Below are 27,726 nucleotides of genomic sequence, written 5' to 3' on the forward strand. Positions count from 1 at the left end.
TCAAACTAAAAAGAGTTCATAAAGGAGTTCCAGGCTCCAGCTATCAAGTCAATACTCTTCCCCGTAAACACAACATCAAAAAGCCAAACTGTTTTAAATACACTAGACTATAAAGTTTTCTTTTCATTTGTTATCTCTCTTGCACCTGCTCTAAATACTTCTTAGCCTAATTGATGGTCTCTAAACAATCAATGTTTATATTCACTTTGGAGCTGCTTCAGAAGGAAGATAATAGTCACTGTTTGTTTTCCTTCTGTGTCCTGGGTGTCACTCAGAGCCACATTGAATGGAAACTTGATTTCCATTGCAGACACTGGCAGGAGAGTCCTGCACCCACCACAGACATTTGTTGTCTGACTCTGGTTAACAATTCACATATTAACCATGTTACTTTACCTGCCTTTTATGTTCAAGCCTTTTTATTGCATTCCAGTAAACCCAACCACCTTCGGGCAACAGCATCATAGAGGCTCATAAACCCTGGCCTGAGGCCAACCACTCCTACCCCAGCTCCCTGGGACTGTCACCCAAGGAAGTGAACTGTTTGTCCCTGGGGCTTCACTCCCCTAACTCACCTACTGGATGGACCGTGGGGTTGGTTTGCACCTCATAGCCCTGGGGGCAAATGACCCAGGAGCACTGTATTTAGTGGGACCTGAACTCTGCTTCCCCACCGCTGGCATCATACAGCCTCTGAAGAGTTAGAGCTTCTCATCTCCATGGCCCAGGCTCCCAGAGTGGGTCACAAGGAACAGGAGACAATCACAAGCTTTGAATACATTCCCTACACTTCAAACCTGAGTCTGCAGAGCACTCAACAGAATAAGAAAAACTAATGTCGTGTAGTTGAATGATACACCATGAAGAGGAAAAGAAAATGGAGAGGCCCTGTCTGGTGTTTTGATAGGAAGAATTTCCATATCAGTTTAATCATTCACTCTTCAGTAGGAATCAAGTTCAAAAAAGAGGGAAAACAAAGAAAAAAGGTAAAATTTTTAGCTCCTTTGTGACAAAAATGTAGCAATCTCTGGAGAATGTTAATGCTGCAAAATATAAAATATTAATTTTATTACTCAGTGTGCTTCATCAGTGCAGGTGGAATTTCATTTCTCCAGTGGTCAAGTTCAGCTGACAACCCACTGAGTAAATACCACATAGGAAGCTGGGGAGCAGTGGCAGCTTGGAAAATCTCCATCAGCCCAGGAGAGGGGCAAAGAAGACAGGCACCAACAGGCTCAGTGCTTGCACAGTTCAGACTTTGAACTCATATGCACCCAAAAAGACAATAGGGACCTTTAGCCCCTGAGCTGAGGGCTCATCATGGAATGATGAGCCAAAATACTGTCAGGAATGATCTCTCAAAACTGGGACAGGCAAAGGTGTCTTGGCACAGCCCAGCAGCAGCTCTCTTGAACTTCAGTTCTGCTTCTAGGGCACCTCCATATGGCCAGGCACCACTTCTCAAGGGAAGCTGGATGGTCATTCACAACACATTGCTGTACATGCATCGTTCAGTAATTTTATCTCTGCAGTTTGAAAACAAAGACCTCTCTTTAGCAAACAAGAAATTAAGACCAATGATATTTAAATTCCCAAAGAAAGTGTGGTTCCCAGGGAAATTTTGCTTTCCAGTATCAGGTCATGGTTAAGGTAACATTTTCATCACTGCAGATTTACAGTTTCTCAGTTACATGTTTCTCAACAAGACATTTTCCAGCATTATCAAAGAAAATGCAGTGATACCTAGATAGCATGCCAGCATCCTCTCTTAAGAAACACTTCCCACAGACCAAGAATGATGGAGGTGCAGAATTCTTTGCAAAAGTTCCCTTAATTATCTCTCAACTCTACCCTTCCCAAACTGGGAGGCAAATGACAGGCAGTGTCATTTCATTCATAAAATGACAATTTTCAGAAAGCATGCAATGAAGGTACAGATATTGCCAAAAGTATGCCTACTTAACAAGTGTTTTTTAATGAATGCAAAAAGAGACCAAAAAAGCTTCTTTCTCAAAAGGGTGCTGTTAATGTTTCTCTTATGATCTGAGTGAAAACATGAGAAAATAGTGATTTCAGCTGTGAGGTTTTTGTGGTTTAGATAAACATTCTTGCTGTTAGAGAATTGATGTCTGACAAATTTCATTCCTTGATTTATCACATTTCACACAAAAATTCATCTAATTGCATATTGTTATTTTTTGCATTTACAGTACTATCATTGTAGCCCACCATGATTACAGCACCTGTGAAACTCAGTGCCTGGGGGAAAACTACCTTAATACCTTCTCCTTTCTGTTAGGGGAGTAATTCAATATGTTTACCTTCCTGAGCACTGTCATTTTATACAACCAAAGCTACATGTTTCCTGCTGAAACACTGCAAGAAACATTCTTACATTGTGCTTGCTTAATATGCTGGGTAATTCACTGGGGGAAAGAAAAGTATTAAAAAAAAATATAAAAGGATACTCATTTTACTTTCAGGCAGAAAATCCTTTTTACTTCTTATTAGGCTTTTATTTTAATTATTTAAATAAAACCCCTCTCTTCTACAGTTTGGGGGGTACTTTAATAAGAAATTAGCAATCAAATAATCAAGTTTATTTGTAAGGATTTCCATATTGATTCAGTTACATTTTATTTTTTTGCTAGTCACCCTCACAGCCTATGGAAACTTACAGTACTTCCTGTTATGATTATTATACAGAACTTGTAAAAGACCAAAGAAGCATGGAAATTTCATTTGTTTCCCTCATCAAGTAAAGATTCAAATTCTGCATTTTATTATGCATGCACAGCTTCTCTTTCTACTCAGTGGAACTGAGGGCCAAGTCACATCCCTATTTATTCTACGATCTTATTCAAACATAATTCAAAGCATATCTTTCCTCTACAACTCTATAAACAATGAAAAGAATTGTCAACTTTGGTTTTCAGACTTTGAAACAGATCACTGACTTGACAGTGCTTAGAGAGTGTGCTTAAAACTGACTAAAGCTACAACTTGAGAGAACATGCTTTCAAACTCTCCTTGTTGTCTTTCTCACAATCACACTGCAAAAATCAAAGATGACTACCCAGCAACAAATATTCCTCTTGAATCTGCTTATCTAGATTTTATCCATTAAAACTGCTACAATTTGACGGAGCAAAATGATGTCATTTAATGAATACAGACATAATCAAAATCTGCTTTTTTATTTTTGAAAACCCCAAACAGATAACAAGGGTAGAAGGAAAAATATGAAAATATATGGAAGATGGCCTGTTTGTGAGGCAGCTTTGGACTTAAAGGAATCCAAAGTTAGTTCCATAAATCTAGGAGTCTCATTTTCACTTGAAAATAAGCCTCAAAGTCTTTTGCCCTTTGCTGAAGATCGTTATCAAAGTGCTTATGAATGGAAAAAACTGCTAATATTAAAAGACTGTTCAGCTGGGGTCCACTTAAGCATTTTCACTGATGGACACACAAACCTGTGTACTCACATCTTCACATACATTCATCTTTTTTAAGAGTGCAAATCAGAAGATTTGGGTGCATGAAGACAAGGACAGCGCTAGAATCTTCTGGGGATGAGTAGCTCAATCCTACAGAGTGTGGCTGTTGTGGATTAACACCAGTGGGCAGGTGAGCACCACACAGTCAGCAGCACCACCCTCACTGGGATGGGGGAAGAAGAAAGGAAAAAAAGACAAACCAACAAGAAAACACAAGATTAAACAAATAAAAAATTATATAATTGAATAACTGGAAGAAAAGGGGGAGGGAGACTGGAGAAAACAAGCAATGCAAAGGCAATCACTCACCACTTCCTGTGGGTAGACTGATGCCTAGAGAATTCCTGAGCTAAAGATAGCTAATTCCCTATATCTCCCTATTTTCCCTTTTATTGGGAGGCATGAATTTACATGCCATGGGATGTCTCTTTGGATGGTTCAGGTCATCTGCCTGGTTGTGAACATTCACCCTCAATCTATTCACTGCGGTGTCAGAGTGAGAAACAGAGCAGACCTTGATGCTGTACAAACATTGCTCAGCACCAGCTAGAGTATTAAGAATGTTATCAGTTCTATTTCAGTCAAAATTCTGAAACACAGAGCTGCCATGAAAAAAAAAAATCTATTCTACTCTAGCCAGGGCCAGTGCTAAGGTGTAATTACTTTCATCAATCTTGAGTTATATTCAGAAGAAAAAGAACAAAAAAGAATGTCTCCTAAGGCATTACAAATTCTGGCAAGCAGCTGAGCTGGTATGTTTCTTAGTTTTTTGGCAATAGACTGTACCCTTCTCTAGTAATTTAGAGGGACCAAAATACCCAACCACTTTTGCAAATGTTCACTTTGATTACACCATCCCTAAACTTTTAAAGGCAGCCTGGGTTTGTGTATTTTTTAGAGCTATAGTACATATCAGTAGGAACTCAGAGGCTTACTTCAAGACAATATTTCTTATCTGTGAGAAACTTCATAAAGCATATGCCTGCACATTTGGGATAGAATTTTGTGGTGTTGCAACTTCCACAGCCTGTTCACTGCTCTAATAGGCAGGACACTTGTAGAATTAGCAGTACCAAAGACTCCAGCCTTTCCCCTGCCAACCTCAGGACAAAAATCATCATGTGCTCCCACAATTTACTGGAGGCAAGTTTGGAATTTCAGAAATGGCATGAGTTTAAATACAACACACTTTCTAGACAGTTCCTCCCATTCAACCTGACTGATGCACAGAGAGTGTTCACTCAGTCTGATAGCATCCCTGTCTAGCAAGGAGAATTAAGTGGAACTGCTATTTCATGAGAAGCAGATACATTTGTAAGAGCCCTGCCAAATTTCCTATCTGAGGTCTAAAAGGACAGGCTGATGAAAGATAATCTGGAACCATTTCCCCTTTGCTAACTGGTCAGGGGAAAAGCAGTTGTCACTCATCACTTTTTTCTTCTGCAGAAGACCCTTGTCTGCAAGCCTTCCCTCTTCCCACCTACAGCTGAGAGAGACCTGCCTGTTTACCCTGGAGAGAATACAAAGAACATATCCAGCCCTCTCTTACCTATCCCACCACCAGCACTTGTACTTTTCTCCCTGCCTGAAGTATCTCTTAGCTGAATCCAACAGAGGAGATAGATAAAACCTTTCATATGCAGCTGCCACAGCTAAGGTGAAGAACAGATGCCTCAAGGAAGGAGCTAAAGATGATCCCATCAAGTAAAGGACAGTGAGGATCCAGAAGTTCTGGGTTTGAAAATACAGGACAAAAATGTGAAGAAGCAGAGAAATAATGCAACTAATAAATGCTAGGAGGTCCAAAGAGATGGAGTAGCTTTCCCCAGATGGGTACAAAGGAGTTGCTACCCACAGCAGATTTCTGAAGGAGGCTTGGATTGGAGTAATTTGAACATATCAAGTAACAAATTTCTAAATTGCAAATTTGGCAACGACATTACAGATTTTAGGAAGCTGGTCTACCACTAAAAAGGAAAAAAAAACCCTTATGGTACATTAGCCTTTTATAGATCATAAAAATATATATTTGTTGAGATAACAGACATGTTGGTCCAGAAGGATTAAGTGCCCTACCCATTTTACTTCGAGGGCCACTAAGTTACAAAGAAATTCTCAGACTGCCACAGGAAAGAAAGCTTACCTTTAAACTTATTACTTTGTTGGCAGTCACAATTCCTGTTTCAAAAATACATTCCTAGGCACCAGTGGGGGAGTCTTGACAGACTCCCAGAAAGGCAGTGAGCCAACTTGTAGTTATTTTAAAGAATGCATCAGTTGTCTACAATTTTGCACCCTGGTACAGATCCTGTTTGTCTGAAAAGGATCCAGGCCATGTAAAAACGGTCTGTTGGACAAAGTCCAGAGTTTTACAGACTAAAAAGCACATAATTTTACAACATTCCACCTCAAATCTTGCATGAAAATGCTGGTTAGCAAATTGTGATAGGTAAAGGGAGGCAAGCAACTTTTAACATTGTCAAAACATTTTTGGGTCAATCTCAAGACTGGGGGAAAAGCAATATCAGCATTGTGGGAAAAGCAAAATGGAAAAGTAACATCTATAAATATTTTGTGTTCTAGTCTTTCTGCATCCTTGCAGTGACACTTTACCCTGGTACACTTACAGGGAGGTATTACTCCGATATTTTCAGGTTACAATGTATAGCCTCCTTGCCATCTGTTCAGAATTCAGATGAACAAAATCACCTAGCTGCCAGTAGGGTCTGTTAAGCTATTCTGCACAACTATTGAGAATCAAATATGAGGCTTCAGTTCTAAGAAGACCTTCTTACTTTCCTTGCCATGAGCAGACCTACTGACCTTCACAGGACTATGCTATATAGTCAAGTTAAGCAAGTGTGTAAAAGTTTGCAAGTTCAGACCATTAGATCCCTGTTCTGGTCCTCATGACCTAACATAGCAAGTAATATTCACAATAAAATGGAGTCCTTTCCAATTGTTAAACACTGAGACTTTGTGTGCAAGATACGCAATTTCTTTGCACCCCTTAGTTCTGAGAGAAAGTCCTTCAATGCTGCAAGACAGACCAGTGACATGAATTCATCACAGACAGCTTATGTGCAGGCACACTTGTTGTAGGCACAGCTCCCCACTGCAGTGGGAGTGGCATGATACCTTTCTCAGCATGACCATACATGCACACAGCTGAAAAACAACAGGTAAAGCTGCTCCATTCAAAGAAACTTGTTCCTCACAGGCTACAAGCCTTGCTTAGCCAGAGGTCAAGTTTACCAAATAAATGAGTTTTCAGCAAAGAGTGATCAGGTTTACTAAAAGAGGGAATCACAGCCTGAACAAAACCACCATCTGCATGAGTGAGGACAAATGCTCAGGGCCCCAGACAAGGAGACAGGCTGACAAAGCTGTGGATAAATCAGGATGCCATCCTATTCAAAAAGGAGGACTCAAAAGAGATATTGGTGCCCTGTTATTAATCCAGTCAGTTTTGAGTGGTAGATCATAGAGTAAAGCTGGTAGTTCATGTGGTTAGGGGCCCTCATGTTAAAAGCCATTTGAACTGGTTCCAACAGCATTGTATAAGAAGCTGCCAGTTGTACCAGTCTGACATAAAACAAGGTCCCTTCATCTTCCCTTATAGAGCAGTTGCTGCAGAGCTATTTGCCTTATAGGACCACATTTGCCTGCTTCATTAATGGTGCCATAATTCCAGCGGACTAGGGTATTTTCAAAAGTTACTGCAAAGAAAGGAGGCACAGGAAAAATTACTTTTTAGACAAAATACTTTCTATCAACAAACGTAAAACTAGACCAAAAGGTTTTCCTTTCAGAATTGCCTCATTATACACCTAGATAAATCTATGGTGTTCTGAAGCAGAGAAAGACAAAGGAAAGGAAGACTCACTCACTTCAGACTCTGATAAAATACTTACAAAAGTCACTTCAGATGTGTGCTCTGAGTTGTTCTGACAAAAAAAGAACTCAGATAATTATACAAAATACAACATTAGAAGATGCCAGGAACAGCTCAAAGCAGCCAGAGACTGGGTCACTTATTGAAGACATAACAGACTTGGGGTTAAAATCCCATATCAGAGCAAATTCATATGCACTTTTGAAGCCTGCTTCTCTGTTCCTTCTCCACACCCTCCATTTTAATGGCTGTTCTGAAGACTGAAGAGCCTTTTTATAGTAGAGGTGTTGTCAAAATTAATCTATTCTTCCAAGAAAATATTTTCACCAACTCATGCTTTCAACCAGAAACAGTAGATGAAAACAAACTAATAAAACAACACAAACCAGAAATAAATAACTCACAGGGGCTTCAGCAAATATGGAACATGGCTATTTGCCACAATTCTGAGTAAGTGCTGAGATGTTCAAGCTACAGGCAAGCTACAAAGCCCAGAGTGGGTTCTAATGTCACCCTTGTAATAGAGGCACCACAGCGATCAACTTTTTTCTCTTTTTCATAACAAAGACCAGTCATGTAATTGGTGGGACATTTGCAATTTCAGAGTTTGTTATTTCTTGTGCTTTGAACAGTGATTCCATCCCTAGTTAAACTGTCACACAGCTCCCCCAAATCCCAAATGCATGCATATTTTCAAACTAAACACAACAAAAAACCACCTCAATCTGAAAACTCTCTGACAATAGAGTTGGAGGAAGTAGTTCATTTACTCTGACTGCTGTATATTTGGCACAACCTGGTGCTTCTGCATCAGCACAACTGTCAAAATGCAAGTCAGAATTGAGAGATGGAAACTCCACTATGTCATCACATCCGCGCCACTGCTCCTCTCAGATCTGCTTTCTGAAGAGCCTTCAAACATTTTGCAGACCTCATTTGCCAACAGTTGAGTACACAGTGCTTCACCACTTCCCTTGAAAGGCTACTCCATAAATGTTAGTCATAAACTGAAGAGGAATTTATAATTGGATACAGATCTCTCCCAAAAATTGTCACACACCATATATTAATTTCTGTGTGCTGATCAGTGCAGTTTGAATGCTTCTGTAATATTCATTCAACACTCTTTGGTACATGATGGGATGAAATACTGTAAATAATTCCTCTTTTGTGCTTTTGAAACCTTTTCAGACAGTTGTATTCCTTATAGCAGCTAAACAGTGCACTGCAAAAGCAACACCATAGTACCTATTGTTTCAGTTTATGAGCTTGCATCTTAATTCTAGAACAACATACATGATGAATAATCTCTCTTGAAACAAAAAGATGTTTTGTTTTTTTTGTGGAAAGGCAGAAGAACAAATGTCATTATGCTCTATAAGACACGTGAACAGTGGGGTTCAGCACTGCAGTATTTTTCACTTAGGGAGTCAAAAGGGAAGTGTACTTACCATTGCAATTGTAAATTAGATTGGAATTATACTTATCTTACATTAGGCTGAAAAAACAAACATGCTATAGAAGGGAAAAAAAATACAGTCTTAATATTAGATATTCTATTACTTCAGTCTTCTGCACCTGAGATCCCTTCCTTTAAGAATAAAGTTGGAAGTCACTTTGGAGAGAAGCCAGCTGTCTGGAATCCTTTGTCCAAAATCAAATGTGGGCTTCTAACAAGTCATAACAGAAAAAGGCAAGATCCTTTCACTTTTTATAGTATCTTAAAAGCTCCTTTCTTCCTGCAGTTTCACAGAAACTTAAAAGACAAATTAAACCAGTGCAATTGAGAGCAGAAAAGTCATGCTTCATTTTCAAATGTTCAACATAACCTATAGTAGCTAACACTGAACATAAGAAAAAAGTTCTATCCATCTGAGAGCATGAAAAACAACAGCAGGTAGTAAAAAGTGAATATAAGAAGCAATAGAAAAAATGCCTTCAGCTATTGCATGTATTTGCTACCGTTGATGAATTTTGATAATATAGAGAGATTCCATTAGGCACCTGCAAGTTTTAAAAATGAGGTCAGTCTCACTTTACATGGACTATTCTATTAACTTATGTGTTCAGAGCCCTGAAATCTTGTGGTCCCATGAACATGGGATTCTCTGCTCCCCATAGTTCATAAATTAACCCTTTTCCTCTAGGAATTGCAGGCAGACTAATATTGCTGCTTTGAAAACATTGATCATTCTGAGAAAGCAACCTTTAGCTGCAGCTGATGTATCACCAGAAAGAATACTCCAAGGGACTTAGACGTTATGATTGCAAGAGCACAGAAGAATAGACCTTGGGAACAGTCTCTCCTTGATGGGAATGTGTAATGCTGTCACCTTCCCAGCACTCTGCTCAGCAAATACATCCCCATTCACCCTCTTCTGAAAAACACAGAGTGCCTTAAACATGAGGCCTGGGAACCAGGGGTGAACAGCAGTGACTTCTTCAGAGTCTGCACCAAAAAATTACTGTGAAAGACTGATTAATTTGGACAAAATTTGTTTTCTATAAATCCAATAAAGACATAAATCAGGTTCTATGCTTATACAAACATCTCAGTACCTGGTTGCTATCTCTACCGATTCATAATTCAAGAGACCCAAGTTAATGAAAATGCCAGAAGCCTACGGAGGCACCTACCTTTACAGAGCTGTTAAGGCTTTTGAAAGCCTGTTTTGATTTAGTTTTCCACCTGTCACATTTGCAGCCTCCACGTGGGTGGAAAAATTCCATGATTTCTTGGCTCAACATCCGCCTGATGTAAAATGTAGGAGTGACATTAGCTAGACCCACAACTCAGGGTACCCCTTCCTTTGGTGACAGCTCTCTCCAGAGGACCACAAAGTCCTGAGTTTTGTGACATTGTTCTTCCAGTGACACAGGCACTCCAGGAGGGAATGAGTTTATATTTACACAGGTATGTCACCTTGTGGCCATAGCACTGCCTCTTTAGGAGAGGGAATGTTTCCAGTACACATCTTGCATTTCCTGGGCAAATTAGTGAAACCTAAAGCATCTCTTCTTGGGCTTATAAAACAATGAGCTTCATCCAGCTCTTGAGAGAGTGGTAACTAGCAACCACACCTGGAAGAAAATTGCAAGCTAACAAAACTATGCACTGGCACTAAAGAAATTAGTGAAGTTTCTGGATATCAGAAGAGGGCAGCCCATCATTCCCTGTAATGGGGATGTTGTAGGTCTTGGTCTGGGATAGTGACTGCAACAGGCACAAAGCTTAACATCACACCTCACACACCTTGAAGTCTAGCAAAACCTGGTTGCAGCACACATCCTTCTCAATCTAGTGTTAAATTATTTCAGTGGAGGAAAAATGTTGAGACAGTTTTTTACAAAGTACAGAATGTTTTTTATTGAATATTGGTTCCATACTTGCACATTATTGTCCAGATTTTCTTTTTCAGAATATTAAACCATGAAAACCCCTGACCCAGTCCTGATCTAGGAGAAATATTGAACCTTGCTCAAAAGAATGTCATCTTTCAAACAAGGTTTAGCTTTAGATATAGCCTGTCCAAACATTTTAAAGAGTATTTTCCTCTAGGCAAGACCTCAAAAGCTGGGTTGGAATAGACATATGGCTATACAGTTGCCTAAAGTTACTGAATATTTTAGTAGCCTGGTTCCATTTAATTTTAGCAAATTATTTTTAGATGGAAAACTTCTAAACCTCAGAAAGAAAGTATAGTGAAGTTGCCTGTGACTATGAAATAATACGCTTCTCTCCCGAAAACACAGTAATTAATGGTTGTAGTAAATATTGCCATCACAAACCAAGTATTTTTCCTAACAGTTACACATTGGCTGCCCGAGACAACGTTCCTTTCCTCTGTGCTCAGAATAAGGATTGAATTAAGACAGAAACCACTGTGGAAGACAGTAAATTTCCAACAGGAATGAGCAGAATGCATTATGGCATCCCTTTTGCAAGATGGAGTCCCCAGTCAACCACAGTCTTTGCCCAGAGAACTGTAAAATTCACAGTGACTTTCTTGCCACTCTGCTTAAATACTGGCCTGGAGAAGAGTTCTGAAGAACAGCCCCAGCTAGGGAAGGAGCAGTGAAGCATATTCAGGCTCTGCCACTGAGAGCTGTCTTTGAACAGTGTGGTAGAAAGCACATTACTGCACCCATTACTCTACCCATTACTGGGTAGAAACCCACCATTACTGCAAATTGCCTTTTGTTCTGTGAGCAGATACCTCTGCTGTAACACCTTTGCACCCTCCAAATCAGAGTGGAGTATTCAAAGACAAGTGAACAGACGGACTGATTCAAATGGATGACTGTGATAGTAAAAGGGTTTACTGCTAATAAAAATATTCACCTATATTTTAAAATCACAGTATGAGATAATTTCTGGTTTTAGGAAGCTCAACAGTTCAGCATTTATCATTTCATGAATTAGACACTAACAAGTAATTTAACCATCATTAAGGAACTCATTTAGTAAACAAACCTCACGAATCCTGATCTCACAAAATAGCTAACCTCAGAAATGCTGACTCATGAGGAGGTTATGGGAAGTATCAAGGAGAAGAAATTAACCTCACTCCCATTTCCCTGTTTTTCTATTTTTAAATTCTCCTTTTCCTGGATCACTGCCTTTAATCTGAAACGTTATTGATTGAATTCTATGCCTTGTACTCTCACAGAGAAATTAATGGATATAGCACTGCAGTGAACAGCATTGACTGACAGTAATCAATGACTCAGCACTGCCACACAAGCAGGGGAGACATTTGTGGCCCACAGCACATCAATAACACATTTTACACAACAAACCAAATTGGTTCTCCAAGAAGAGCCTTGTTATATAACTATCCAATCTACCTCCTACTTCGATTCAGCGCTGAGGGGAGCAGCCTCCTCTCCTTCATTAACATAATCCCCACATTTGTTTAAAGTAGTTATGTTCTTGCTTACTTTACATCAACAGAGATTGTGCTGTTCCAGTTTTCATGGCTACATCACATGACCTACATAGTGAGAGAAAAAGGAGTGTATTTTGTAGAGTAAATGGCAGTGGTTTAAGGCATCATTTCCACACGTGTAACTATTCACACTTTTACCATTATTTTATTAGATTTGTATTCATTCATGTAATCTCTGTATTTGGGGTTACTCAATACTAATGTTGAAATGGGAATCTTGTCAATAACTCTTGAAACTGATAATGGGTAGAAGCTAAAGTAACATAGCCATTCAGAGTTCCCAAACTCTAAAGCATTGAGTTTATGGTACTGGAATCAGGAAAAGAGAGTAGCAGTAGGTCCCAGTCTGAGGCTGAACCTGCTCTTCCTTACAGGTGAGGGCCAGCTGTGACACCAGTCTCACTGCTGATCTGCTAGCACCTGACTGGAGTATGGAAACTGGTGGCATAGAGAAGGCATGAAAGGAAAACACAGGCCCAGCTTAAGCACTGCTAAGGAGTTGGGACATGGACATGAGACAGGTTGGGGTCTGATATTGGAATAGATTTCCAGATTTCATGCTAGGGACACAGCCAAAGTCATAGCAAGCAACTACAGCTGTAATTCTGAAAATCTTTGTGGAGTCCTGCTCACCCTAAGGATCAACTACTCTTAGATCCTCCACAAAAAATATTTTGTTCAGTCTGAAAAATCTCCAAAGACTGACCTGGCAGCTTCTTTGGTTAACTCAACACAGTGATTAAATACAAGCTGTAGAGTTCTTCCTAGACTCTAATGAAACCCACCATTAATGCAAATTGCCTTTTGTTCCATCCTCGGAGATGAAGAACAATTAATTACTGTCACATTTACAGCTATGTCTGTGTTATTTATTCTCTCTTCTAGACAGCAATTTACCAAGCTGAGCTCATGCAAGGAAATCCAAAGAGCTGCCAGATTCAGGGGTGGCTGCTGCAACTGGATGTGTTCACCTTTTGTTCTCTTATGAAGGCAGCAGTGGGCAGCAGGAAAAGCTCAGCTCCTCCTTGGACCTCTGGGTGAAGGCAGATGGGCAGAATATTGGTTCATAAGATGCTAGTACAGGACACACTGGGAAGCCAGATTTTCCATAAAACACACTCAGTTCCTGCAATCTGTGTCACATTTTCTTAGCACAATTTTTGGTTTGCTTTCCATTAGTCTCTCTCTAGTTTGTTTCCGTATTTCTTAAAGTATCACGTACAAAACTGGGTGAACAATTCAGGATGGCATTTATCACAACAGAACAGGGCAAAATGGTTACTTCTCATCCTCTTGTTGGTAATACCTTCAGTAATGACTCCCAGAATGGCTTTTCCATTTCAGCATTTTGCCTCATCAGCAACTTGCATTCATTTTCTAATTTGTGGTAGCCCACAGATACTCCTGCTGACTGAATTATTCCCCATTTTCTATAAATAAATTATATTTTCTTCTCTGACTATAGAAACTCATTGCTTCTTTTGATTCCATTATATCTTCTTGATTTCAGACCAGCTTGCCAGCTAGTGAAATAACTTTCAAATTTAGTTCTACCTCCCTCAGCCTGGGTGTTGTACTGGAAACTTGGCAGATGACACTGACTCCATCAATTAAACTTTTTGGTTTTGCAAGCCCTTTCTAGAGAGCTTTTTGTTTTAATTTTTATTATATTATAGCAATTCTGCATACCAACTTTAAAATGTCTGTGGGGGAATAAAGGCCTTTCAGCTGATGATTCTGCTCAACTGTAATCTTCCATTTTCTCCTTGTGTTTTGTTGCTTTAGTTCTCATGTGGCAGAAAGAATGTCCAAATTGAATGCCTCATGGTACAGAAACACATGAACTAAACCCTCAAGGCACATTAGCTTAACCTCCAAAATTAAAATGCAAGCTAACAACTGTAAGTCATTTCACTCACTTTCATTAATCCAAACCAAAGTAATATGTTTGTGCATTCCATCCATGTGGAAAGATGCAGGCTAGAACCAACATGGCAGGTCTCTGAAACAGCAATGTACCTATGGGGTATTGCTGAAAATTGCTGAGATTAGCAGCTAAACTTATTTCCAAATCCAGGTAACATTTTTCATTAAAGAGAGCACTCTAGAGCATATGAAGATATATCAAAATGCATGTTGTTTCTTACAAGTATCCCATTCATGCCATAAATGGGGTGAGATTCTAGGATGAACGGTCTCAGGCTTTAATAATTTTGTTTTCTATCAGGTGCATTTCTTTGTTCTCATTATCATTGTCTGACATATGGATGAATATAATCCTTCCTTTTGTATTGATATTTGTGTGACTCCCTCCAAACCATTGAAAACCCACTCAAATATTGAATACTTGCAAGTCTAGACATGAACTTGTCACTTTTCTGTGTATACCTTATATGTCATTCTTTAGGACATGCACTTTATTATAAACCCAACTTAAGATTTATCTATTGAACCAATCATACATGCTCACTGGGTCCAGTGATTCACATCATGTACAAACTGAACACATTAAGCAACACATGTGCAATAAAAGCAAACAGACCTTTGCAGTCTAAGCTTGCATTAATGGTGCTGGCATGGCAACATATCAAAGGCAAAATGCAACATGGCCAGAATTTCCCACTGGAGTGTTAAGCACAGCTGCATAACTTTGAACCCACAACCAATAGGATATCTCAAACCACCCTGGGTACATTGCTGGACTTAAGGTAAGAATTCATAACCAACTGCTAATGCCTGAACTCCCCAGCTAAAATTGGATGGAATTTCCCTCTGAGGAGGAAACGAAGATATGAAGAGTATAGTAAAACAACTACTCATTTTACAGAATTAACACAGCAGGAACATTAATGTTGTTTCATACATAGTGAAATTAAATTTGTCCAAAAAAAAAAATCCACCTTAGGAGGCTGGATCTGAGGTTTTATATGGAATTTTCCAGGCTAGGCAGCTACAAAACAGAAACATTAGAAACTCAGCAGCATGAGCACATGCATCTCTGGAGGAGCACAGCAGACAAATCATGACACTTTCAGACTGACACCCTGAGCACTCTGCAATCCAGTGTGTGTCACCAAGCAGAGCCCTCTCAGCCATTGCAATGACTGGAACTCTGCATAAAGGGTCAAAAATGGCCTTTCTTTCATAACACTGAATGTGAACATTATGAATGCTAAATGAAGCTGAACTTAATATAATGATATCTAATAAAAGCAAATGCTTTTTTTTAATATGCCTTCTCCCTAAATCCAGCTTTCAGAGGACCAATACAAAAACAGCGTTAAAAAAAATACTAAAGAAAAGAGAGGGTACAACTTAACTTCTACCCTCTAATGAAACCTTAAATAGAAAATCTTAATTTGTTCAAGGAAAATCCTGAGTATTAACTGATTTACCTAAAAGCAAGTACCAATTATTCTAGTCTTTGTGCACACAATCACGTGAAAATAGTTACTTTACCAAAAAAAACCCAAAAACAGCAGAGATTGTAGATGCACATGAAATTGAACGTGTGTTCCAATCATAGATACAGACAGATTAGGAAACATGCATCTGCCTTTGTACAGACTTTTAGACTCAAGTATATTTCTAGATACCTTGTTGAACAAAAAATATATTTAATGTGGAAAAAATATTAAATTATGGCATCACATAGAATTTGCAATGAAATATTTTCTTCCCTTGATTACTTGCTACACCATCAAAATCTAGATTTAATATTAATGTTTTCAATGAAAGAAAAAAAAAAAAAAGAAAACAGCAGGGAAATACATCCTAAGCAGCTGGTAAACTCAGACCCTAACACAGGTTGCATATTTTTAATATCTCACCCTTATGAGTCTCAAAGCCGTGTGTACTCCAAAGCTCCAACCCTTATAGATGGTTTTGAAACCTAACTTGGAATTAACACAGGAAAAAAATAGATTTAAAGGATAAGCCTTCATAAATAAGACTCCTTGCAGGATAACACAGGACTATAGAATTTGCGGAGGCTTAATTTTCAGCCCATTTCCTCAACTTTTTGGAATGAATAAACACACAGGAAGATAGGATAAAAACTTCACATCTTCATCACAGGCTTTTCATCCTTTAAACTTCCCAACCCTTTTAAATAAAATACTTGCACTTTTCCTGTCCTACACAATTACATTACACAATGGTGAACAAATATACAGGTGTCACAGACTTCTAATCCAGAGCACAGTTGAATGTTCTCTCATCTAAGAAAATGCCTTTTAAGCCATTCCTCAGCTTCACACTGTCCAGCTTTTTGCCTCCTTCATTTTCATGACTCTTAAGTACTTATGCTCACAGGAGCTGTAATGAATGCAATGCTAGGCCAGAGGTTTCTCAGGGGGAACACCCCATCTCATTTTTAGGTTGTGGTTGCAGACTGCAATCATCATAGCTGTATCCTGAAAGTAGCACAGCAGAACCAAGCAAGGCTCTGCATATGAGGACAGCTGCTGGACTAGAAAGCCCAGCCCAGATTTGGAATAATGTTTTTAACTTTAAATTCCAAATACATTTAACAAAGGCTGGAATGGAAGAAGAGGAGCAAGTTTTTAAAAAGGTTAAAAAAAATTAGGCAACACACCTTTTTGTGGCTCACATGATCTCTGGAGAGCAGCATTAGGCAGATGAACTGGACAGACAGATAAAGATGCCCTTCCTATAATAACTGATAAATCTTCAAAGCAAGTGTATTTCACTTTATGCAACACAGTGAATTCTACAGAAAAAGTGATTTTGCCTTGCTCCCTAGACACCCATCTCCACCTTGAGTTATTCTTAGAGCTCTTGCTTAGAGCTCTTCAACTGCAGATGGCAATTTTCAATTAGGTATGTGCTTCAGGGGAAATAAGGAATTTACTAAGGTCACTTAAGGGCAATGAAATCACACATGCCATATAAAATGCTTACACTACAAAATGATAGCATAATGGAATGGTAAAGCCTTTAACAAAATCATAAAGGGAGCATGCAGCTACAGCATGTTCCTTTATTATTTCAAGCTCTCCAGTTGCACCTTTGAAAGGTTAGTCTTTTTTTTTTAAATTTTATTGAATATGTGTAAAGAGACCAGGAAAAAACATGATGTACCAAACTGCCTCCTGACAATGTGTAAGGGCACTCAGCTTCAAATTATAAGCAAATCAGAAATTGAAAGCAAAAATAGGGTGATGGGTGCAAGTCAAGCAAGCCTATAAAAAAGTGTCCTAACTTTCTTTTTGGATGAGCAGGTTACTAAATGTGGGAAAACATTGAAGAAAGACATTTAGTATGTTCTTTCATTTCTAAACAAAAATTTTATACTACTATATTCTAAATACTTAAAACAATTTCTGATTTAAAAGTGACAAATCAATAAGAGTTCCCATGAGCCATCAGTAACACAGAAAGGCAGAAGATAATGTTGGTTCATTACCAGCACTATCAAGCCCAAGTATTTCTGCTTTCCTTCAGTCTTGTCTCAGTTACACAACTAAAGCTGGCACCACAGGTGTGTGCACAGACTTGATGTGCTCATTGCCTTCACCTGGGTTCAACACATTCATCCTCAGAATAAACACTCCAACACAACACCATTACTGCTCTCTGAACACAGTTCTGCCATTAAAATTAATACAAAGGAATCCTTCAATGAATGAGAAAAAAAAAAAACTTTAAACAGGGTAGAATGCCTTTAGTTCTTTTTTTTTTAATCAGTGACTAAAGCTCATCACCTTTTAACATGGGTTAGAGACCCATGCCTAGGGTAGCAGGCTGACTTGCAGGAGCTCAGGCCAGAGAATGGTCCATCCATTATTATTACTTTTCATTGGGATAAAAATATTTTTAATTTTATTTACTTTTAAATTCTTTTCACACCATAAACAAGGATGACATTTCCCTGGGGGATATCTCCCAGGCATCAGTTCTGGCCTGAAAAAATTTGCTTTTTGCGCATCCAGGTTAATGGAAACTTGTGCCGCACCACAGGCGCAGCACCAAACTGAGGTAAAGCCCCGGGGCAGACACTGGTTTTAGGCAAGTCCCCCTGATTCTGCAAGCTCTGAAACCACATCATTACACATCTCCTGTGTGTGGCAGAGGCGGGCACTGTGGCTGGAAGGAGTGAGAACCAACTCCTCCCCTTGTGTCCCTCGGAAGGGTCACGGCCACAAAGCTCACCAAGGGGCGGGCAGGCTGCAGGCTGCCAGCCCTGCCCCAGCATGGCCACATGGCTCTACTCACATCCTGGGACACAGCAAGCTCATGCCAACTCCAGATACCCTGCAGAGACTTTGAACCACGTTTCCACCTGGCTTGGTACTGGGAAATGAAAAGACCATTAGTGATTGCAACATAGCCAGACAAACTGATGGGGGCAATGCAATTTCCTGCAGAGACATGAAAAAGGTGATTTAAGAGCAGGTTTCCCTGGAGCCCACTCTTGCCCTTTAAATTTATGCTTTACTAACAGCCCTGTTAAAAGTTCTTTCTCTGTACTCCTTTCCAATTCAAAATAATAAAGATATTCCACAAAACCACCAGGATGAGAAATGCAACAAGTGAAATTTATGGTTCTGGTCCACCAGCCTTGCTTTCTTTGTGGCTTCACCACAACCAAAGATGATTCATCACAATTCATCACAATAAACCCATTAGCTTCAGCCCTGAAATAGGTATTAGGACTTGCTATGTACTTTGTGGTGTTGAAGCTCCTATAAAAGTTTCTACTGAAACTACTCTAGCTATATTGTAGCATTCCCATTAAAACCTCACTCAACATTTAAAGTCAGGAGTTAGCAAAAATCTTACACAGAAATCAATGAGAATCTTTATGAGCATAAGTGACTTTTAATTCTTTCTTTATTCTGAATTAATTTTAAGGAGGTAATACTATATTACTAATCTCAGGGAGACATTAATTCATAAAAGTCACAGCTATTTAGAAGGAAGAGTGTTTTTAAATAATAAACATCTTCATTGTAAGCTTCTAACCTACCAGGACTTTTACTTTCCCACTAGGAAAGATGTAGCTACATCTCCCATAATGAGTGCATTCACACGCCTGTGCACACATAAATATGAATAACCATGAAAATAAGAGGAAAGTAATCATATATCTATTAGTCTCTAATTTCAGAAAATCAAAAATCACTCTGGAAATGCACTCTGACTAGCACTCTGCAACTTTTTTTTTCCTTAGAAGATACTAAAAGAGATCAACTGAAAACATTTTTCCACTCCTATGTAATACACCATAATGGCAGAAAACTTAAATAAAGTTCCACAATGAACATGCTGCTACTTAACAGTAACTGTCCTGATGGACTGCACACCAGTATTCTTACAGCTTGCACACCAGTATTCTTACAGCTTGAGACCTATTGGAAAGTAGTTTTCAACTTTGTTTTTCATTATGCCCTGACTAAAATCTGCAGGGTAAAATTTCTCCCTCTTTGTGAGGCTTTTAGTGAAAACCTGTTTCAAAAATGTTATCATACTGCAGAAATACTTCCTAAGAAATACAAATCCTTGTTTTGAACTGGGTAATCTCCATTGTAGTAGAACCTGTTTAACTTAAATTTCCTATAACAGTACCTGAAGTTTATTTTTTAACTCACTGCAAAATCTTTATTGCTACAGGAACTCCCTGTATCGTAACAAACACATTCCAGCTACTCTGATTTAGCTGCATTCACACACATCCAAACAAAATACACCAAAACCCTAAACACGGTAAAGAAGGGCACCTTTTGCAATATGTATACATTAAAATTTTAAAAAATACCAAATAACAAACACTTCAAGAACTTCTTTGCCCAGATATACCAGCATGATAACGCCGCGGATTTGCAGCGCTTCAGCCAACAGACCAAAGCATCTCAGCTTTATTTCCAATCTCGGCTCACATCTGCGTTCCATCAGAGCTAAGAAAGTTTGCGGATCTCTACAGTAAAACGAAGGTGCATCCGACTTAGGAGCACACGGAATGTCAGACAAGTTGCGGGAGCTGCTCCCGCAGCACCGCCCGCTCTGCCCCGCAGCCCGCACGGAGCCCACCAGCCGTTCTACAGGGAACAGCACTTAGAAGGGCAAACCTCGCTCCGAGCCTCTCCGCACCCCGACTCCGCCACCCCGCAGCTGCGAGGATCCGCCTGACATACCTGCTTCTCCATTTTTCTCCCCGGCAGTTTTTTCCCTTTTCCCGAGGCCGAAGAAGCGGGGACAGTCCTTCCCTGGCGGGCGCTGCGCTGCGGCCGCCGGGGGCTGCGCTCGGGCCGCTCTGCCCCGCCCGCCGCGCAGCGCGCTCGCCCCTCTCGCAGGCTCACAGCCCTGCCCGAGGGCTCCCCTAGGTCGGACAGGTTTCCTTATATAGGTAAACACAAATTGCATTCCTGGTGACAGAAACTAACTGGAAGTAAGCTTAATTTAGTTAACTCCACAGATACCAAATGGGTGCGAGCCCCTGAAGTTTGCTTAGCGCAGCGCGGGGAAGGGACTTCAGATGGGAGAACAGCTTCCCTGTGCTAGTTCAGCACTTATGCAGTCATCCCATTACTTAAAGCCATAGCAATACCGAGTACTAGTTCATATTACATTAAACACTAGACGATTTTACAGAACACTGAGCCTGCATTCTCATCCTAGAAAACTGGAGGTGACAAAGGTATATATGTACTACAAGGTGACAAAGGTTTGTGCACACACCTTCTAAAAATGTTAAAATAATTTCCGCAATATGGAAGTTTCCATATAAAGACAATCATATTTCAAGTGTTAAGTGAAAAGGTTAGAAAATTAGGATTTCGCTACTGATACCAATGGAAAGATGCAGTGTAGGAAAAACTTGTTTTGCTTTTTCCAGGTTCATTTTCTATACAATGTAATAGTTAAGTATTTGGTGACAGATCTGTCTTTGTCAGAGATGTGTAATTACAATATATTAACAGACACACCCCTACCTAAACAGGGAAACAGAGATAGAGGAAGTACCAAGAACAAGCCTATGCTGCACTCCACAGAGCAATGACATCTGTATTTCACATATTTTTTTCATTACCTTGACTGCTCACTACTTGCTAACCCTTTTCTGCAAATACAACTTGTTTGTCCAAAAGAACTTCAGCAGCCAGATAATTAATTAATTAATTACAGGGAAAATCATGTAATATGTGTCACTTTGTTATATTCAGGCAAGATTCCCAATTAGTTATGGCTTTTCTACAAGCTGAAACACTGCTGATAAGCAGGGGGAATTAGACAGCAAAAAGCATGAGGGTAGGGAAAAAAAGCAATAAAAAAATGATTAGGGAGCACAAAAATATACGTGAAAATGAGAAAATGTTCAAGATTTGATAAGATTATGAGAAGCTGACTTTAAAAATCTACAATGAGCTCTAAAATATACAATTATTTTTCATTCTGTCCCCCAGATATATCATCTATAACTCAAAATGCACATGAGACACAAATTTGACTTCCTGGTGACCTATGAAGTGTTAGAAACCCCAGTGTACCACCCAAAAGCTGGAAATCATAATTATCCATTGGACTACAGCATTTTTTATTGCTGCCCAATATATGACTTGAAGATCATTAAATAATATACTGCACAGAAAAGCTATTCCTAATGTCCAGTCCTAATGGTTTCAATACTTCTTTAGTTATAATATTCCTCTTTCCCTGAGGCATAAACATTCAGCCTCATGATACTGAAGGAGTTTGGCTTAGAAGTTGAGAAAAATGAAAAACAATACCAATAAAAGTTGTAAGACACTCAATAAATACATCTAAAATAGTCTCTCTATACAGTGCATAGGGAATCAGGAATGTGTGGCCAGGGGCTTGGTGTAATGATCTTCATTTAGTTCTTTTGGGACAGATAACTCACTTGTGGCTCCACTGCATAAGAAGAGGATCTTGGCCTCTCCAAGTTCATGCTCCTGTGACAAAGCATTTGCACTGGACTGCACAGCCAAGTATTCCCTTACCACCATGATCTCATGACCAGTTCCTGAATGAGTATCAGGTTTTTTGCATGAGTCAAGCCAATTAAAATTCATCAGATTCCCAAAACTGCAACAACAAAGGAATTTTAAGAGGGCTACTAGGCTCATAGTAGATTAGATAGTAGATATTACTTTAAGTATGGTTGACAGTCTGTCCTTAGACTAGCACTTTTTCTGTTAGTCAGCCCAGACCCACAATAAACATCATGTTCATTTATCTAAAATACTCCCTCAGTTAAGGATTTTCCCACCATTTCTTCAGTGCCCATACATGGGCTTTATTTACCCTAGTCTCAAGCTGAAAACTCACCTAACTTTCATACTCTATACCTGACATACCTGTTTACCTCCATCTCTTTACCCAAACGTCATATTGAGAATCAGTCAAGGGATCTAGGCTCTCAGAGCCAGGCATGAAATCTCTTTCTTTACTTCCTGGCCCCCAAGCTGTGATTTCATTAGAATGCTGGCAAAAGCATGAAAAGTTTCCCCAAGTCTTGCATATGCTACTTTTGTAAGAGAGAATCTCTTTGCTTAAGCAATGCTTGTAATAAAATAATCATTTCTTCCTCAAAAATAAATTAGAATGAAATGTATTTGTATTTTCAATGCATGTCTCTGCTAAAGCATCAACAGTAGTTAATCATAATAATAGATGTCATCGTCAGATCTTTTTTATTTCTGAGTTCTTTATTTTTTTAAGAAAACTCTATATCATTCTCAAGCAATTCAGCTAATTCTTGAAGCTGAGGGTAACTTAGACTTATTACCCCCATTTACTGTGCTGTCACAGATAAATATCTTCATGTAATGCTAAGACTAATTGTGCTGAAATCATCTTCTCCTTTTCCTCAGGAAGAGGTCTGTACAATACAGAATACAAGAAAATTTGAGCTTGTATTCTGCATCAGAGGGTATAAGAAAAGATCTGAATAGACCTCTGGAATATGTTTGGTTTAATGCTAGGAATCTAAAAAATCATTAGAAATTCATGCAATTGATGACAAAGAGTTATTTTCTTCACTGCTGTGCTCCAAGCTGCCCCCAGCAAAAGCCCAGCATTAAAGACACTCTCATTCAGTGTGTCACTAGCTTGTTTCCTGTGCACAATCCATACAAACAGTTTAGTTATTTTAGTCCCTGCTGTTAAGATAGTAACTATTTGTAAGCCAAATGACCTTTGTTCAGCAGAGCCAAGAATCACAGTCCTGGGCAGACCCTTGGTTATAGATCAGTGTGATACTGCCTTTCTCTTCACTTCCATTTGCATGCCCTACTAGCCATACTTGCTACATCTCAAAAAGTGCTTTGTAAGAAATACTTTCTCTTCTGGAAACACTGATGGATTTTCCCTCTTCCACTTCTTGCCATTTTTAAATACACAGTAATGTCACTCTTTGTCTTCTTGTGCCAGAAATGGAAACCTAGGGTAAATTTTCATGGTGAATTTTGATTGAATGGAATAGGTGAGGGCAGTACACCAAGAAATGTACATGAAACAAGTAATGTCAGTTTCCAACCGTCTTGCCATGAGTCTCTAAATATCTGCCTTCAGCTTTTTCCCTATTAAATGTTCAGGGTGAAACACAGCAGGTTTAGTCTCCTTTCAATGAATTCTTACTCAGTAACAAGGTTTGCTTCTGAAGTTCTTTTTAGGCTGAAATTGTCCACACTTGAGTGGCTAAATAAATTGGCTCAATTTATCCAGGTAAGTATAAAGCAACAGAGTTCTCTCAGGTTTCACTGCACAGCGCACAGTGCTGCACATTTTCCAGAATCAAGCTGTTCATGCATTCTCAAAGTTCTGATTTCTTCCATGCCATAGTAACACTTCCTTTCACTTTGATACAGGCAAGATTTCAAACCTCATCTTGGTATCTGCATCTTTACATCTTTAGTTTCCCTCAGAGATGTGCATCACTGACATCCCACAATGTATGTTCTGTTTGTGGGGTGGAACCAGATCATTCATTCAATGGTTTATTGTTTGTTCTCAGCTACATTACCCAGCCCTCAATCAGGTAACGTGCTCAGCTAGAATGGCAGCAGTGAGTACCTGACAAATGAGGTAGATTCAGTTCTAACAGCCTTTGTTTCACATACAAGTCTCTCCAAAGATATGCAATATCATAGGGCATCTCTCTTTCTACATCAAATGGTTTTAAGATTAAAAACCTAAACCCCAGAATACATATCTGTGTACAAGTCTGCAAGTGCTTTTTCTTTACTGCCATTAAATGGTTTATACATGCAGGATGATAATGTTGCATTTTAAGATACAGTGGCAGTACACAGATACACAAATACACAGATACACAAATACACAGATACACTCAGACTTTTAGTTTAAAACCTGAAAAAACTATGAACAAAGTGCCCTGATGCTGGGTGTGGCCTTCCCCAGGCAAGCTAAGTGCTGGAGAAACCCAACTGAGTGGATTTGTCTGGGACAGAGTTAACTTTCTTCTGAGGGGCCAGTGTGGTTCTGTGTTTTGGCTTTGTGGCTGAAACTGTGTTGATAAAATACTTTTATCTGGCTGTTACTGAAGAGTGCTTGCACCACCTCAACACACAAAGTTTCCTTTTTTTCTTACACTGCCCCACTCCAGTGAGAAGGTCACCAGTGGGCAAGGAAAAGGGAGTGGACACTACCAGTAACTACAGCTGACCCATGCTGGCCAAAGAGTTGTTTCATACCATCTAAAAACTATTTATAAAAACCCAAGACTTACTAACAAGTGGGATGGCTTCCTGAGGTAGCCATTGCTTGGAGACTGGCTGGACGTCGGCTTTTCTTGCACTGTGGTGACTGTGTTGCTGTGCTTCCCACCACACTCACCTATTAACTGTCTTTGTCTTGGCCCATGAATTTTCTGACTTCTGTTTTTGCTATTTTCTTCCCATATCTCACTGGGGTGGGGGTGAGAAAGTGAAGTGTTCAGTCCAAGACTAACAGCAGAGAAGTTTTGGAAATTTCTCTTTACTACTACTCATCAGTTATTTGCTTTTGCCTCACAGAAGATATTTCAGAGCAGCTTGTATAAATGCTTCCATCTCATTTCACAGAAAAGTAAAAATCTGTCATGCTACATTGCCCTCTGCAGTGGCCCTCTGAAGTCATTTGACTTCACCTTGAAATGCACTAGAGGCACCTAAATGACAGTCACACATCTGAGAAACAGCTGAAGTTGTTGTCTCTCAGCCACAGGTTCCTTGGCTATAACCATGTGCACACAGGAACTCCAGGGAAAACCACAAGATTTCCAGGTCAGCAGGTACCCTGGCCACAGACTGGGGCCTGAGAGCTGTGTAGCCACAGACTGTAATTTATTCACTCAGCTAACAAAAGGCACAGGACTTTCCTTGTCTTCCAGCAAAGGCGAACGAAAAGTTATTGTAAGAACCTGCATTTGTTCAACAGTCAGGCTGAAAATGAAAGTAGTCAAAAAAGAAGAAACTAAAAGGTTAAGTTATTCAGAAGCAGTAACTCAACTGCACATACTGTGGGCAGCTGAGCATGTACCTTATCTGGGGAACACTCGCTGAATGAATCAGTTAACTTTATGATACAACCCTTACTTTTTATTATTTCCTGATCTGGTGTTCAATTTTACAGCCTTAATGCAAGAACTTCGTTAATAAAGCATTACTTATAAAATTTGACCACATTACTTAACCTTTATACAGAAACAAAGATGTCAAAACAAGTTAAGGCCAATGACTGAGGGTATTATTTTTAACCATGGGAAATGAATTGAGCTTTCTTCCTCACCAGTCTTTCAAAATGCATCATTAAATCAATGTAACACAACAAGTTGCTATCTTTACCCTTGTACCACGTGTTCTTCAGGTTTCAGTAACACACATTAGACAAGAGCTTTATGATTTCATTAAATACATCTTAAACTCAGGGTTGTGGTATTAGATGAAGCCATTAGCACACAATCCAGCATAAAAGCAATTTGCTTCTGTAGAATTTAAATACTTTATCTGGAAAAGTTAATGAAGTAATTATAATGTTGTTATTAATGAAGATTAGAGATGGATTTAAATGGAATTTGGAAAATAAACCAGACAATTAAACAGGCTTTCAGACTGTGTAAATTCCTAAGGGTCTGGGGAAAAAACTCTCAGAATACCTATACAAAGAAGGACATTTGGAAAACACTTAGTTCTTAATGCATAGAATTCCAGACAGCAGAAATTATCTTCATGTCAACATCAACACTGGGGACTTCAAGCACTGTGATGCTTAATGCTGACCAGCTGTGCTTGAAGCTTTGTTTTCAAAGCTTCAAGCAGTCCTCTCATGATGTCTTTAACTGCAGCACCTTCCATATTAAGCATACTATTCTGATGATGGGTTAGTAGAAATGTTATTAATGTTTGAACTGACATAACTATCAGATTAGTCAAATCAGAAACACAATTTTACATGGAGGAGAAGGATGCTGCTGCAAATGAAAAAGTCATTGGCAGATGAATTTTCGTATTTCATCCCATGTAATACTGCAGAAAATGGAAGAAAGCATGTGCACTGGAAAATGCTGGAAAATGAGCCCAGAGAGGTGCTCCAGAGCAGGAGTGGGCAGGAAGGGCAGTGCAGGACTGCATGTTCCCTTGCTTGCCATCAGGGCAGCATCAAACCCATAGTTTGTTGAATCACTTTCCCTGGTGCATTTGGAGGACTCACAGCTTGGCAGCTGCACGAATTCACTTTACCTGACTACAAAGGTGAAGTACTGAAAATTGGAGCCCAGCCACCATAAGCCCTTCTGTGGTTTCTGGAAGAAAAATATTGCTGTTTCTCGGGCTGTGAATAAGTGGATCACCTGAGAGAGGTGCACCTCTCTGAACCCTTCAGAGGGTGACCACACACATGGCTTAGAGTGCCAGTTACATTCCTTAAATTGGGAGATATGACTGCTGGCCACAGAGCATGTGAAAATGAGTGACATGGCTAAGAAAATATTGAATAAAATGAATAGTAACAGATTATGTGGCTCAAACAGCACCATTTCTTGGTAGAACACATGGACTAGATCCATCCTTAGTTTTAAACAGTCCATATCTTTAAGGCTAACTCTGTGTATAACAACATCAAAACTTAGGGAAAGACAGTAAAGGCCAGAGAAAAATTTGCACTCTGGGAGATTGGAGTATTTAAAGGGAGTGTGGATTTTTTAAATTTAAAATCCTTTGTTGTGTGGAAAACCTGAAACACTGGCCAATAGCAAGTTTTGTCATGGAGTTCCCAGATGAGGAAAAGGACGGAAATCATTCAGCAGCACTTAAGGAGAAAGTGTGTGGATTGCAAAATCAAAGGTTTTTAATAAAAAGTGGTCTGTCCCAGCCACTACTTAAGGTAAACAGTGAACTCTTTT

General features: G+C 39.3%; 1 protein-coding gene across 1 annotated transcript in view; it reads right to left on the reverse strand.

The window, feature by feature from the left end:
- The window catches only part of MID1 (midline 1), a 241,567-nt gene extending 220,950 nt beyond the window's left edge, over positions 1 to 20,617 (reverse strand). The window contains exon 1 of the mRNA XM_050978094.1: positions 20,498 to 20,617. The gene's annotated coding sequence lies outside the window, so the exon portion shown is untranslated. The remainder of the gene's footprint in view (positions 1 to 20,497) is intronic.
- Positions 20,618 to 27,726: the final 7,109 nt, after the last annotated feature.

This window comes from Serinus canaria, chromosome 1, assembly GCF_022539315.1.
Source record: "Serinus canaria isolate serCan28SL12 chromosome 1, serCan2020, whole genome shotgun sequence".
Taxonomy (NCBI): domain Eukaryota; kingdom Metazoa; phylum Chordata; class Aves; order Passeriformes; family Fringillidae; genus Serinus; species Serinus canaria.